This window comes from Bubalus kerabau, chromosome 16 (assembly GCF_029407905.1).
Source record: "Bubalus kerabau isolate K-KA32 ecotype Philippines breed swamp buffalo chromosome 16, PCC_UOA_SB_1v2, whole genome shotgun sequence".
Classification (NCBI taxonomy): Eukaryota; Metazoa; Chordata; class Mammalia; order Artiodactyla; family Bovidae; genus Bubalus; species Bubalus kerabau.
This window is the reverse complement of record NC_073639.1, coordinates 33,576,977-33,591,405: the sequence shown is the minus strand read 5'-3', so window position 1 is coordinate 33,591,405 and position 14,429 is coordinate 33,576,977. Positions and strand designations below refer to the sequence as shown.

The 14,429-nt window shown below is 40.9% G+C and overlaps 2 pseudogenes; one reads left to right on the top strand and one right to left on the bottom strand.

Annotated features, from left to right (window-relative positions):
* The first annotated feature begins 3,420 nt into the window (after nt 1-3,420).
* LOC129630327 (WD repeat-containing protein 82-like) lies at nt 3,421-10,408 on the top strand (annotated as a pseudogene).
* A 56-nt stretch (nt 10,409-10,464) lies between these two features.
* LOC129629525 (aminoacyl tRNA synthase complex-interacting multifunctional protein 1-like) lies at nt 10,465-11,606 on the bottom strand (annotated as a pseudogene).
* Nucleotides 11,607-14,429: the final 2,823 nt, after the last annotated feature.

The following is a 14,429-nucleotide window of genomic DNA, read 5'->3' as shown; positions in this document are numbered from 1 at the left end:
GATGGTGATGTTATTCTCTCAAGAGCGCAAACAATGTTTTCTACCTGTCCATGGCTTCACACTCTGTCTCTCACTGAGGCCTGGTCAGGCAAGCTGTGGGTATACTTCTTGAGAAGGCTGATTGTTGCGAAAAGCCTTTGCCACATAAACAGAAGTAAGGATTGGGTCTTTCAGATATGATTGTCAGCAACTTTTCTCTTATAACCTCCAGAACACCATTGCATCAGTTCAGACTTGTAACTGGGAAGAAATATTAATTCAAAGACTTAATTGGCTAAGAATGAGGAGTACTTTGCAGCTTGGTGGATGGCAAAAGAACAGAATGCCCCAGGAGCATCTGCCTTGTTTCCCAATATTTAGAGGATTCACAGACTGACTAGTCTGACTCAGACTCATAAAGGTGAGTTTTCCCAGAGGAAGCTAGAGTGAGCCTCACCTTAGGTCTTCTGCCTTTTGGAGCACTCTCAGGGGCTTCTATATTTCTGGATTTAACCTATCAATAAAAAGTAAGTATTGCTTTACCACAAACCTAATTTAGCTAAAATTATTTATTCATTTGTTCATTAATATTTATAAGCAGGTACTGTCCTAGGGCTAGAGACACAAAGATAGATAAGACAGAATTTCTGCTCCTAAGAGTTAATGTCGTAGGGTGAGTATCTAAGAGAGGGAAGTGGGAGAGATATAAAAATAGATGTTGATAATACAGAACCCTTTCCCCCACTTTTTTATAATGTGAAAATACACTCTCTTCTGCTATGGCAAGTAAAGGTTTAATTGATTCATTTATTTAATCAGCAAACATTTGCCAATTGCCTGCTTTGCACTAGGAACTGTATCAGATGCCGTGTCTACTTAAAGAGCAGCCTGAGGGTAACATAAGGAAGATCAAAGCAGCAGTCTCCCTCGCCTCCCTTTGCCCTCTCCCTTGCTCGCTCACCTGGCCCTCTGCGGTGGGCTCCATCAGCACCAGACGAGGTGGCAGCACTTCCTAACCTTTTTTGGGTCCAAAAGAAGAGATGCCCTCAAAGGGGAACTTCAAAAGGAAGTAGAACTGCAATGTAAACATCACCTTCAACCATGCCAATCATTTGTCCTCCCTTGCTTTTCTTTAAACATACATGCTGCTTCATTCAAGGCAGTGAGGCAGCAACTCAAGTGGAAGAAGGGAAAAATAGAACAGAGTATGGTAGCTTTGCCAAAGACTGTTTACATCTTTGGTGAGTCACCACCTTTAGTAAATGAAAACCAAGCCTCAAAAATGAATGGAGGCTACCTCGGGTAGTAATGGGTATGACCCAGATAAGGCAGAGTCTTATCTCTTTCTCCTCTTGATACCCAGTGAAGACATCTATACAAATATTTCCATAATGCTTTTTAGTTCACCAAGCACTTCCCTCCCCCACCCCAAGGCCCCAGATACATTAGTTCACTGAACCATACAGAAAAAGAGAAGAACTATTTGGGTAAATAAATGTAGATATTTCTTTTAGGTACTGAGGAGTAGATTGAAATCATTATATGGAAAATGAGACTTGAAATAGTTGAAAAAAGAAGAGGTAGATTTTATTTGTAATATTACAGAAATATTTCCAAAATACATGAGTGGGTTAAACAAATTACATTTTTTTTAAATTTAGCTGGGCCAGGCCTTAGTTGTGGCATGTGGGATCTTTAGTTGCAGCATGTGGACTCTTAGTTGAAACATGGGGGAATCTCGTTCCCTGACCAGGCACTGAACCTGGCCCCAGTGTTGAGAGAACAGTCTTAGCCACTGGGCCACAAGAGAGTCCCTGTTCTAAACAAATTTGCAAAGTAACATACAGTAGCAGGATGCTATATATGGTTTTCAAAAAGGAGGTGAAAATGGTAATAGCTAGGGCTTCCCTGGTGGCTCTGACTGTAAAGAATCTCCCTGCAATGCAGGAAACCTGGGTTTGATCCCTGGGTCAGGAAGATCCCCTGGAGAAGGGAATGGCTATCCACTCCAGTATTCTTGCCTGAAGAATTCCATGGACAGAGGAGCCTGGCAGGCACAGTCCATGGGGTTGCAAAGAGTCAGGATGTGACTGAGTGACTAACACAGAGACGATACTTTGCAGTACTTACTACATGCCGTACCGGACACCGTTCTCCAAGAGCTTTATGTAGGTGCACTCACTGACACTCAAAGCATCTCCATGACTTGGGTACTATAATTATCATTCCCATATCACAGACTTGAAAACAGCATGGAGAAGTTGAGTGTCTTACCTAAAGTCACAAAGCTAGGATTTAAACCCAGGGCGGTTTGCCTATAGATTCTGGAACTTAAGTTTTGCAATATTTCCACAGCAACAGCTAAATGAATGTAAATGCTTAGGAAAAAAGATCAGAAGGATATATACTAAACTGAAAATCACAGTTGTCTTTGGAAAGAAATCAGGAATTGGAGACTGGGCAGGTCAAATATTCCATTAGCTACAATGCTTGAGGGTTTTGTTTCTCCCCAAAGATATTTCCCCCAGGATAATAATTTCAGATTACTTCTGTTAAATTAATGTAAAAATTATTTTTAAAAATCTTGTGGTCAGTGGAAGTGATTTTGCATAAAATCACTAGGTTATGCTCTTCTCCTAAATTTCACATTGACTTTGATATCTTTGGGAGTAGAAGTGTTAATTGTTAATCTTTCCTCTTTGTCCATCTCATAACCTCTGATGGAATCTTATTTCAGAGATTAGATAAAAAGCTATTTCAGGTTTTGTCTGGAACAATGGGACGCATATTGGTGAAAGTATTATATTTCATGGCTGAAGTATCTTTCAGAGATACTTCAGAAACTGAAGCCCAGGTAGCCCTATCAGATCAAGTATTAAGTATTGAACTAAATCAAGAAAGGATTTGTCATTTAATTACAAAAAAGGAGGAGGACTTTTAAAGTCTCATGCTGCTACTGCTCCTAAGTTACTTCAGTCATGTCCGACTTTGTGCGACCCCATAGACGGCAGCCCACCAGGCTCCCCTGTCCTGGGATTCTCCAGGCAAGAACACTGGAGTGGGTTGCCATTTCCTTCTCCAATGCATGAAAGTGAAAATGAAAGCAAAGTCGCTCAGTCGTGTCCGACTCTTAGAGACCCCATGGACTGCAGGCTATCCTCCGCCCATGGGATTTTCCAGGCAAGAGTACTAGGGTGGGTTGCCATTGCCTTCTCCGTTAAAGTCTCATATGTACTAGAAAATAGTAGTGTGTTAGAGTTCTCCAGAGAAACAGACCAATAGGAGATACAGACAGAGATATGTGTAATCTTCGAATACAGATCCAAATCTTTGGGGAATTATAGATATCTATATATCTGTATCTTCTCTCTAGACAGATAGATAATGAGAGAATCAGAATTGGCTTTCACATTTGTGGGGACTGGTGAGCCTTAAGTCTTCATGGTTGACCAGCTAGAAACTCAGGTAAAAGTTGATACACTCTTGAGTCTGAAGTCTACAAGGCAGGTCAGCAGGTTGAAAACTCAGGCAGGGTTTATACTGATATGTTGCAGTCTTGAGGCAGAACTGCTTCTTTTTTGCAGAAACCTCATCTTCAGCTTCATGCAGTGGAGAAGGAAATGGCAACCCACTCCAGTGTTCTTGCCTGGAGAATCCCAGGGATGGCGGAGCCTGGTGGGCTGCTGTCTATGGATGGAGTCACACAGAGTTGGACACGACTGAAGCGACGTAGCAGCAGCAGCAGCAGCATCTTCAACTTATTGGATGAGGCCTACCCTCATTATAGAGAGTAATCTGTTTTACTTCAAGTCAACTGACTTGTAAATGTTAATCACATAACACAAATACCTTCACAGCAACATCTAGACTACTGTTTGACCAAACAACTGGGCATCAGAGACTAGCCAATTTGTGTGCATGCGTGTACATGCTCAATCATATCCAACTCTTTGTGGACCTCATGGTCTGTAGCCCCCCAGGCTCCTCTGTCCATGGAGTTCTCCAGGCAAGTATACTGGAGTGGAATACTGGAATACTTCCTATTCCAGGGGAATCTTCCCAACCCAGGGATTGAATCTGCGTCTCTTGTGTCTCCTGCATTGGTAGGCAGATTCTTTACCACTATGCCACCTGGGAAGCCCCAGCCAAGTTAACACAGTTAACCATCATGAGTAAAGTCTAATTTGAACTAAATTCTGACTGCTCAAAAATATATGTTAGAGATATGCCAGTCTAGTGATTTTTTTTCCATTAAAAAAAATCTTTATTAAATTTGTTACAATACTGCTTTTTTGTTGTTTCCTTTTTTAAAATTTATTCATTTTTAATTGAAGGGTAATTTTTACAGAAAGTCTAGTGATTTTTTTCACTTAGGATGACTGAAGTTCTAATTTGCTTTAAAAGATTCAGTCATTTGAAAAAAACATTTGAATAGTGCATTTGCAATATATTTAGCTATTCTAATCACCAGTTGTGCTTAACACAAACTAGGTTGTGAGATAATTCTGAATTATTTCATGGCAGTTGAAATAAGGTTAACTAAAACAATGCACACAAATATGTGAAACTAACAGTAAACACACCGAACTCATTGCCATAATCATGCATTTTTCACATTTGGTCTTAAAGATAGCTAGCCTAGATACAATGTGACTATTCACAGTGAAACTGGTCAGTAATGAGGTGTGTTCAACTTAATAGAATCACTCACTTTTCTCTGACATCTCATCTGCAAGTTACACAAATGGTTAACTAAGTTCTGCAAATGATTTCAGGATAACCTCAATCTGAATCTAGATTCTAAATAAATTATGAGTTGGGCATTTGAGAATATTAATAAATGTGGACCTATTGCCCCTGGCATTATTGCTGAAGTTTAGTATTGCCTTGATGCTCTGTTAGTAAACACATCAATTCTTTGTTACTGGTAAACTGAGGAAAAACTAGTGTCATTAGAATTATCAATTTAATTAACAAAAGGTTGTTACATTCAGATAAGAACAAAATTATATACCACCTAAAAGACATTTAAATGTCTTTCTACCACTGCAAAGGAAGGACTAGTGTGCAGTATATGTCATGGAGTTGGTGGCATTTATCTTATTTCTTATCTGTGAGATAGGTATTATCAGTCTCTCTGAAGAGACTAACAGGAAAATTGTTGCTGTTCAGTCGCTTAGTCGTGTCCAACTTTTTGTGACCCCAGGCTTGCCTGTCTTTCACCATCTCCTCAAACTCAAATTCATGTCCATTAAGTCGGTGATTCCATCCAACCATCTCATCCGCTGTTGTTCCCTTCTCCTCCCGCCTTCATTCTTTCCCAGCATCAGGAGTCTTTTCCAATGAGTCGGCTTTTTTTTATCAGTGGCCAAAGTATTGGAGCTTCAGTTTCAGCATCAGTCCTTTCAATGGATATTCAGGGTTGATTTCCTTTAGGATTGACAGGTTTGATCTCCTTGCAGTCCAAGGGACTCTTGAGAGTCTTCTCCAGCACCACATTTGGAAGGCATCAATTCTTTGGGGCTCAGCCTTCTCCACTGCCCAGCTCTCACATCCATACATGACTACTAGAAAAACCTTCTCCTTCTCTCACATCCATATAGCTCTGACTACACGGACCTTTGTATGCAAAGTATATCTCTGCTTTTTAATATGCTGTCTAGGTTGGTCATAGCTTTCCTTCCAAGGAGCAAGCGTCTTTTAATTTCATGGCTGCAATCACTGTCCACAGTGATTTTGGAGCCCAAGAAAATAAATTCTGACACTCTTTCCATTGTTTCTCCATCTATTTGCCATGAAGTGATGGGACCGGATGCCATGATCTTTGCTTTTTGAATGTTGAGTTGTAACCCAACTTTTTCACTCTCCTCTTTTCCCTTCATTAAGAGGCTCTTTAGTTTCTCTTCACTTTCTGACATAAGGGTGGTGTCATCTGCATATCTGAGGTTATTAATATTTCTCCTGGCAATCTTGATTCCAGCTTGTGCTTCATCCAGCCGGGCATTTCAGATGATGTACTCTGCATATAAGTTAAATAAGTAGGTTGACAATATACAGCCTTGACTCCTTTCCCAATTTGGTACCAGTCCATTGTTTCATGTCCAGTTCTAACTGTTGTTTCTTGACCTGTATACAGGTTTCTCAGGAGGCAGGTCAGATGGTCTGGTATTCCCATCTCTTTAAGGATTTTCTGCATTTTATTATGATCCACACAGTCAAAGACTTTAGTCAGTGAAGCAGTTTTTCCGGAATTCTCTAGCTTTTTCTAAGATCCAATGGATGTTGGCAATTTGATCTCTGGTTCCTCTCCCTTTTCTAAATCCAGCTTGTACATTTGGAATTTCTCGGTTCATATACTGTTGGAACCTAGCTTGAAGGATTTTGAGCATTACTTTGCTAGCATGTGAAATGAGTGCAATTGTGCAGTAGTTTGAACACTCTTTGGCATTGCCTTTCTTTCAGATTGGAATGAAAATTGACCTTTTCCAGTCCCATGGCCACTGCTGAGTTTTCTAAATTTGCTGACATGTTGAGTGCAGCACTTTAACAGCATCAGTATTTGAAATAGCTCAGCTGGAATTCCATCACCTCCACTAGCTTTGTGTGTAGTGATGTTTCCTAAGGCCCAGTTGATTTCACACTGCAGGATGTCTGGCTCTACGTGAGTGATCATACCATTATGATTATCTGGGTCATTAAGATCTTTTTTGTATAGTTTTTCTGTGTATTCTTGCCACCTCTTCTTAATGTCTTCTGCTTCTGCTAGGTCCATACCGTTTCTGTTCTTTATTGTGCCTATCTTTGCATGAAATATTCCCTTGGTATCTCTAATTTTCTTGAAGAGATCTCTAGGCTTTCCCATTCTATTGTTTTCCTCTATTTCTTTGCACTATTGACTTAAAAAGCCTTTCTTATCTCTCCTTGTTATTCACTGGAACTCTACATTCAAATGGGTGTCTCTTTCCTTTTCTCCTTTGCCTTTTGCTTCTCTTCTTTACTCAGATATGTGTAAGGCCTCTCAGACAACCATTTTGCCTTTTTGCATTCCTTCTTCTTGGGGATGGTTTTGATCACCACCTCCTGAACAATGTTGTGAATCTCCATCCATAGTTCTTCAGACACTCTTGTCTATTAGATCTAATTCCTTGAATCTATTTGTCACTTCCACTGTATAATCATAAGGGATTTGATTTAGGTCATACCTGAATGCCCTAGTGGCTTTCCCTCTGTTCGTCAATTTAAGTCTTAATTTTCCAATAAGGAGTTCATGATCTAAGCCACAGTCAGCTCCCAGTCTTGTTTTTGCTGACTGTATAGAGCTTCTCCATCTTTGGCTACAAAGAATATAATCAATGTATTGACCATCTGGTGATGTCTAATAGGAAAATTAAGTGAGTGAAGTGAAGTCGCTCAGTCGTGTCCGACTCTTTGCAACCCCATGGACAGTAGCCTACCAGGCTCCACCGTCCATGGGATTTTCCAGGCAAGAATACTGGAGTGGGCTGCCATTTCCTTTTCCAGGGGATCTTCCCTACCCAGGGATCGAACCTGTGTCTCCTGCATTGCAGACAGACAGGCACTTTACTGTCTGAGCCACCAGGGAAACCCAATCAGTTCAGTTCAGTTCAGTCGCGTCTGACTGTTTGCGACCCCATGAATCGCAGCATGCCAGGCTTCCCTGTCCATCACCAACTTCCAGAGTTCACCCAGACTCACATCCATCGAGTCAGTGATGCCATCCAGCCATCTCACCCTCTGTCGTCCCCTTCTCCTCCTGCCCCCAATCCCTCCCAGCATCAGAGTCTTTTCCAATGAGTCAACTCTTCGCATGAGGTGGCCAAAGTACTGGAGTTTCAGCTTTAGCATCATTCCTTCCAAAGAGACCCCAGGGCTGATCTCCTTCAGAATGGACTGGTTGGATGTCCTTGCAGCCCAAGGGACTCTCAAGAGTCTTCTCCAACACCACAGTTCAAAAGCATCAATTCTTCGGCACTCAGCCTTCTTCACAGTCCAACTCTCACATCCATACATGACCACAGGAAAAACCATAGCCTTGACTAGACGAACCTTTGTTGGCAAAGTCATGTCTCTGCTTTTGAATATGCTATCTAGGTTGGTCATAACTTTCCTTCCAAGGAGTAAGCGTCTTTTAATTTCATGGCTGCAGTCACCATCTGCAGTGATTTTGGAGCCCCAAAAAATAAAGTCTGACACTGGGCTCATAGAATTCAGAAACTTGCTCAAGGTCACCAGAAAGCAGCAGATTCCCTTCAACGCCTAAACGCTTCCTCTAAGACCCAGCTGAAACAAGGAAGGAACTAAAATGTTTGCTCTGGTGTTTTTTTACATAACAAAGGTGATTTATTCCTATCTTATCTTGCGTTTGTCTCCTTTCTCACCTTTAGCACAGTACTAAGTGTAAAGGTCTTTCCCCACAAATAAGGCATTTCTTTCCAGGTGAGTGCAGCAGTTGGGACTGTTTTCAGTACGCTTTTGTTTGCAGTTTGTCTTTGGTTAGAGCAAATTTAAACTTGTGTCTCACCTTACCTGCCTTCTTCTGCATCACCACTGGAATAGACCAGGAGCTGCAATCAGTGCCACAGTGATGGGAGTGTTGGGGGTGGAGACCAGGGGGCATTGTGGGAGGGTGAAAACAACTTCCTGGGTGGGGTTTCAAGGCACTGATGAGTGTTTTTAGTTATAAGGAAAAAGAAAAGGGAGTCCTCCCCTTTCCTCTGGTTTTCCTTGGATCACCTCTTCAGTGAAGCCTGTAAGCTGTTGTTCCTGCAAATTTTGTTTAAATAGGCACTCAGGTCAAAATTGCTCTGTGGTGCTTGTGCCTTGATCTAGTTGTGTCATGAAGATGAATTTGTATTCCGCTGTCATATAGCATTGCTAGATATGAATAAGACTATATGGTTCTTCCCTTGAATTGCATTTATAAACTAAAGGGTACTAGAGATTATCTAGTCCAGTGATTTTCTCACTTTTTTTTTTTAATAGCACAAAAACCTTTTCAACTTATTTGTAAGCCTACAAACAAAACAAAGAAGAGGTGCTGCTCTGATGTAGCTCTTAGGCTTTCTCAATTCTCTCTTTTTAAATTTTATTTTAGGTATGACTGACAAATGTATTTCTTTTTATTGTTTTCTCTAATGTATTTCAGAAACTGAAGTGTTTTATTTTGTTCCACTGTTGGCCATAGTTTGAGCCCTACACACTCCCTTTCATTTCACCTCAAAGAGAGCGCCTTTGTATGTAGCCACTCATTCATCATTAGTGTAAAGATCAGGCTGGATCTGCTCCGAAATCTTCTTCTTAGGATTCAGCTCCTTGTCATGGTAGGCAACCGCCGCCCTGAAGCTGACCAACAGAGTGCTGCGGAGCTTCCGCATTGCCAAGGTGTTCCGTGAAAACTCTTGACAAGATCAACTGCTTCAACTTCAGCCCCAACGGCAAGATGGTCATCTTGAGCAGCGACGACGACTCCATCGTGCTCTATGACTGACTGCCAGGAGGGCAAACCAAAGAGAACCCTGTACAGTAAGAAATACGGCATGGATCTCATCAGATACACTCATGCAGCAAATACAGTAGTTTACAGCTCTAACAAAAGAGACGATATTGTTATTATCTGTCCTTGCATGACAACAAATATATCAGGTGCTTTCCTGGACATAGCAAAAGGGTGGTGGCCTTGTTCATGTCACCTGTGGATGACACTTTCATTTCTGGGTCTCTTGATAAGACCATTCAGCTCTGGGATCTCTGCTCTCCTAACTGCCAGGGTCTCATGCATCTACAGGGCAAGCCAGTTTGTTCTTTTGATCCAGAAGGATTAATTTTTGCTGCAGGTGTCAATTCTGGAATGGTCAAACTTTATGATCTTCGCTCTTTTGATAAGGGGCCATTTGCGACATTTAAGATGCAGTATGATTGGACTTGTGAGTGGACAGGGCTTAAGTTCAGCAATGATGGCAAGCTCATCCTCATCTCCACCAATGGCAGCTTCATCCATCTGATTGATGCATTCAAGGGAGTGATGATGCATGTTTGGGGGTTATGCTAACAGCAAGGTGATGCATGTTTGGGGGTTATGCTAACAGCAAGGAGGTCTCATTTACCCCAGACTCCCAGTTTATTATGATTTGTTCAGAGGATGGCAAGATCCATGCTGGAATAGAGAGAGTGGTATAAAAGTAGCTGTATTGGATGGCAAACACACAGGCCCCATTATCTGTTTGCAGTTCAACCCCAAGTTCATGACCTTTGCCAGCGCTTGTTCTAACATAGCCTTCTGGTTCCCCACCATTGATGACTGACCTGCATGGTGCTTGGCTGTTTTCTGTACAGCGAGGGGTGGCAAGTAGGAAAAAACTCAGAGGGGACTAAGATAATAGTGGGATTGGATCATTTGACTGGACTAGAGAGCATCCTTCCACATGGGCTTGCCATGCATGTGTTATACATCGCTCAAAAGAAAAGTTACTTTGCTGAGCTTCTTACAAAAGTAATTCTGTCTCCAGAAACAGATCCATTAGGAGGTGCCAAGATTTCAACTTTCTCTGGTGAACTTTCACACATCACCATTGCCTGAGACAAAGTAAAACCACCATCTGATTTTGCATCTGGTAAGAGGAACATGCTTCACCAGGCCACTGACCACTGTTCTTGGGGCTCCAACATCTACTTCATCTACATACAAAGAATCTGTATCAGGGTGTTTTCTGGCAGTCATGAGACACCCAGTTCGAAGATCCAGGTGGGGAAACATCAACAGGCTTAGAGTCAGCTACTGGTTGCTGTTTTTTCTCCTTTTTCTCTCCTTTTCAGTTTTCTCTTTCATCTTTTCTTCTTCTCCTCCTCCTCTTTTATTTGCTCTTTAGCACCAGAAGATATGGTTGTTATTGGTATAGATTGTATCTCATTTTCGGAAACTGTAGAATCAGCTTTTAGTGGAGTACCAGATGGAAATGGTATTTTACTCCATTTTGAATTTCTGCCTTAATTAGCTCATTTCAATCCTTCAATTTTTCTTCAATTTAGCATTTTCAACTCTAAGTTTCTTCTCTTCTCTCAAAGTTGTCTGCAAAATTGCTTTCTCCTTAATTAAAGCAATTTGCTGCTTAAGATATTCAATAATTGGATCTGCTTCTGCACCTTTCTGCTACAGTCACTTCAGAACAGCATCACTGGTTGCCATTTTTGCCAAGAAATGGTAGAAAATCATGTATCAGTGGACTGAAGCACCTCAGCAGCCTCAGCTGGGAGCAGGTAAGGAGTGCATCCCCTCAGTTCTTAATATTTCCTTGGAGCCCTCATTTAAAGTTTATTGATTTAGTCTACCCTCTCATTTTATGAACTTAACAAAAAATTCTGAACAAATATTATGTGTCTAGCTAGCACTGTACTCAGTTTAGAGAAAGTGTGCTTAGTCGCTCAGTCCTGTCTCTTTGTGACCCTATGGACTGTAGCCCACCAGGCTCCTCTGTCCATGGGGGTTCTCCAGGCAAGAATACTGGATTGCGTTGCTATGCCCTCCTCCAGGGGATCTTCCCAACCCAGGGATCAACCCCAGTCTCCCACATCGCAGGCAAATTGTTTACGTCTGAGCCACTAGGGAAGCCCAAGAATACTGGAGGGGGTGGTCCTCCATTCTCCAGGGGATCTTCCCAACCCAGGAATCGAACCAGGGTCTCCTGCATTGCAGGTGGATTCTTTACCAGCTCAGCTACCAGGGAAGCCCTTAGGAAAAACACTGGGCCTAAAATATGGGTATGCTCTGGTCCCTGGTTTATCAGGGAAGACAGATGATTACAGCACAATAGTGAATTCAGTGATACAGAATTACCTGTGATACTTGGAGCCATGGAACTGGGGCTCTCTTAATTCAGTCTGGGGGCAATGAGTGTAAGCCTGAGTCTCTATGAATTGGCCAATTAGCTAGGAGGGCAGTTAAAACTTGGAAAGGTGTGGGGAAGAGTATAATATAGACTGAAGAATGGAGTGGGTAAGTAGCTAGAGGTATATTCTGGAAGCTACTAGTCATTTTATGTAATAGTTCAGTGGGAACTGATGAAGAGGCCTAAGCCCTCCCTGTCTTGAAATTGGAAGTAAGGTGTCGTCACATAAGGCCTTAAGGTACGGAAACAAAGAGGTCAAATTTATTTCAGATTGCCAATAGGGACAATGACCTTGATGAGAACTAGTAGAGAGGTAGGAAGACAAGCCAGGAGAGTCAAGAGCAGTAGCTTTCTGATAAGAGAACATGAAAGCAGAGGCAAGTCTGGGAGGAAAAGGATGTATTCGTGTTGAGGCTCCAGGTAGAGGTCCCGCATGATCAGATGGGTATCTAAGGGGAAAAGCCTGAGTGGTTAGGACTCCAAGCTTTTACTGCTGACAGTGCAGGTTTAACCCCTTGTCAGGGAACTAAGACCATGCAAGCCACTTAGTGCAGCCAAAAAATAAAAATAAAAAAGAGATGTGGGAAGATTAGTTTAAGAGATCAGTTTAAATTAGCTTAAGAGATTGCTTAAACTTATTTTGCTTCTCATTTTCTTAATCTTTCCCTGTATACTAAACATAAATTATTTATAAATGGTAAAATGCATAAAGCCTGTTGATTTATCTTCCAAACTTTGCTCTTTAACCCATCTGGCAGCATACCATGTAATATCCTGCATTTTCACTAACAATACTATGCAGCCACTAAAAATCATGACTGCAAAAGAAAAATGCAACAGTTTACCAGTTTTCTTACACTAACTTTACAATTTGGTTTAGTTGGACTCTGTAGATACAGTAAGACAGAAAAATCTCTTGTGAATAAAGTATTCACAGCATGTTAAGTGCTTTCTTGAATGGAGTAATCATAGGCACTCCTAATGTTCTGTCACCATTGATGGTAGAACAAATGCAAACCTGAAATATCTAGCCCAGCGTCTCCTCAGAAATGTAACTCACAAGTGTGTCTGAGAAGTTTCAGGCTTTTCTGACATTGCCTGGGAATGATGAATTTTGCCTAAAAACAGAAAGGAAAAGTTGGGTGCGTTTCATTTGAACTTCCTTGCCACAACAAATAGATCATCATACTCTGTGATTACTATTATCTAGCAGATTGATAGCCGACCTTAATGGAACACACATACTCAAAAGCTATCAATGAACATTTGCCACTTTTAATTCATTAGAGGAAAAAAACCATTCTCATTTCAGTAACTTATTTTCATTATGCTCAAAGCAACTTACATTTAATAAATTTAGTATTACCAGTTTTTTAAAACCATTAAGAAACTGAAGTATAATTTACACTGTTGTGTTAGTTTCAAGTGTACAATAGATTGTTATACATATACATTACGTATATATACTTTTTCAAATTATTTTCCATTATAGGTTATTATAACCTATTGAATATACTTCCTGGTGCTTTACAGGTCATTATCTCTCTTATGTGTGTATATGTTAATTAGACACCTAATTTACTCCCTCCTCCCTTCCCCTTTGGTAACCACGTTTGTTTTCTGTCTGTGGGTCTATTTGTTTTGCAAATAAGTTCATTTATATCATCTTTTCAGATTCCACTTATAAATAACTTCACCTAATAGGATAATTTCTAGGTCCATCCATGTTGCTGCAAACAGCGTTATTTCATTCTTTTTATGGCACTCCAGTGTTCTTGCCTGGAGAATCCCAGGGACGGGGGTGGGGGTGTGGGTGGGGGGGTGGGCTGCTGTCTATGGGGTCGCACAGAGTCAGACACAACTGAACCGACTTAGCAGTAGCAGCAGTATTCCATGTATATATATATCACATCTTTATTCATTCATCTATTAAGTCATTTAGGTTGCTTCCATGTCTTGGCTATTGTAAACAATGCTGCTATGAGTATTGGGATACAGGTGTCTTTGCAAATTAGTTTCCTCCTTCAGCTTCTTCTAATCCATAAAGGCACAGTGTATGCAAGGCTATACACTGTTAACATGCCAGCGATATCTATTTCTAGCGATGTGTTGCACTTCTCAGTTATCAAGATGTAAACAGGCTACTTGGGTGAGGAGAGTCTCATTTATCTCAAGTTTTCAACAGAATAATTTCCCCCAGTACTAGTTCAATATATTAACTTTTGCTTTCTAGATCACAGGTGAGGATAAATGTGTTAGACTCTGCAGATTTCAAAGAAGGCAGGTAGAATCACTGTCAGGAAAACGTAAGTAACCATTAAGCACCATAGGCAAAGTTTTAAAAAACTTGACCTGTAATCTGAATGGGTTCACTTTCTAATGAAGAGAAACTGGCTAGTACACACAGTAGAGTCTTTCTTTGGGAAACATAATGCCAACTTGAAGACACTCTCAAAAAAAATTAAAAAAAAATGAAGAGAATAAATTAAAAAAGAATCACACACTACATTTTTATGTGAAATCTCATTTTTTACTCAGAAACACTAT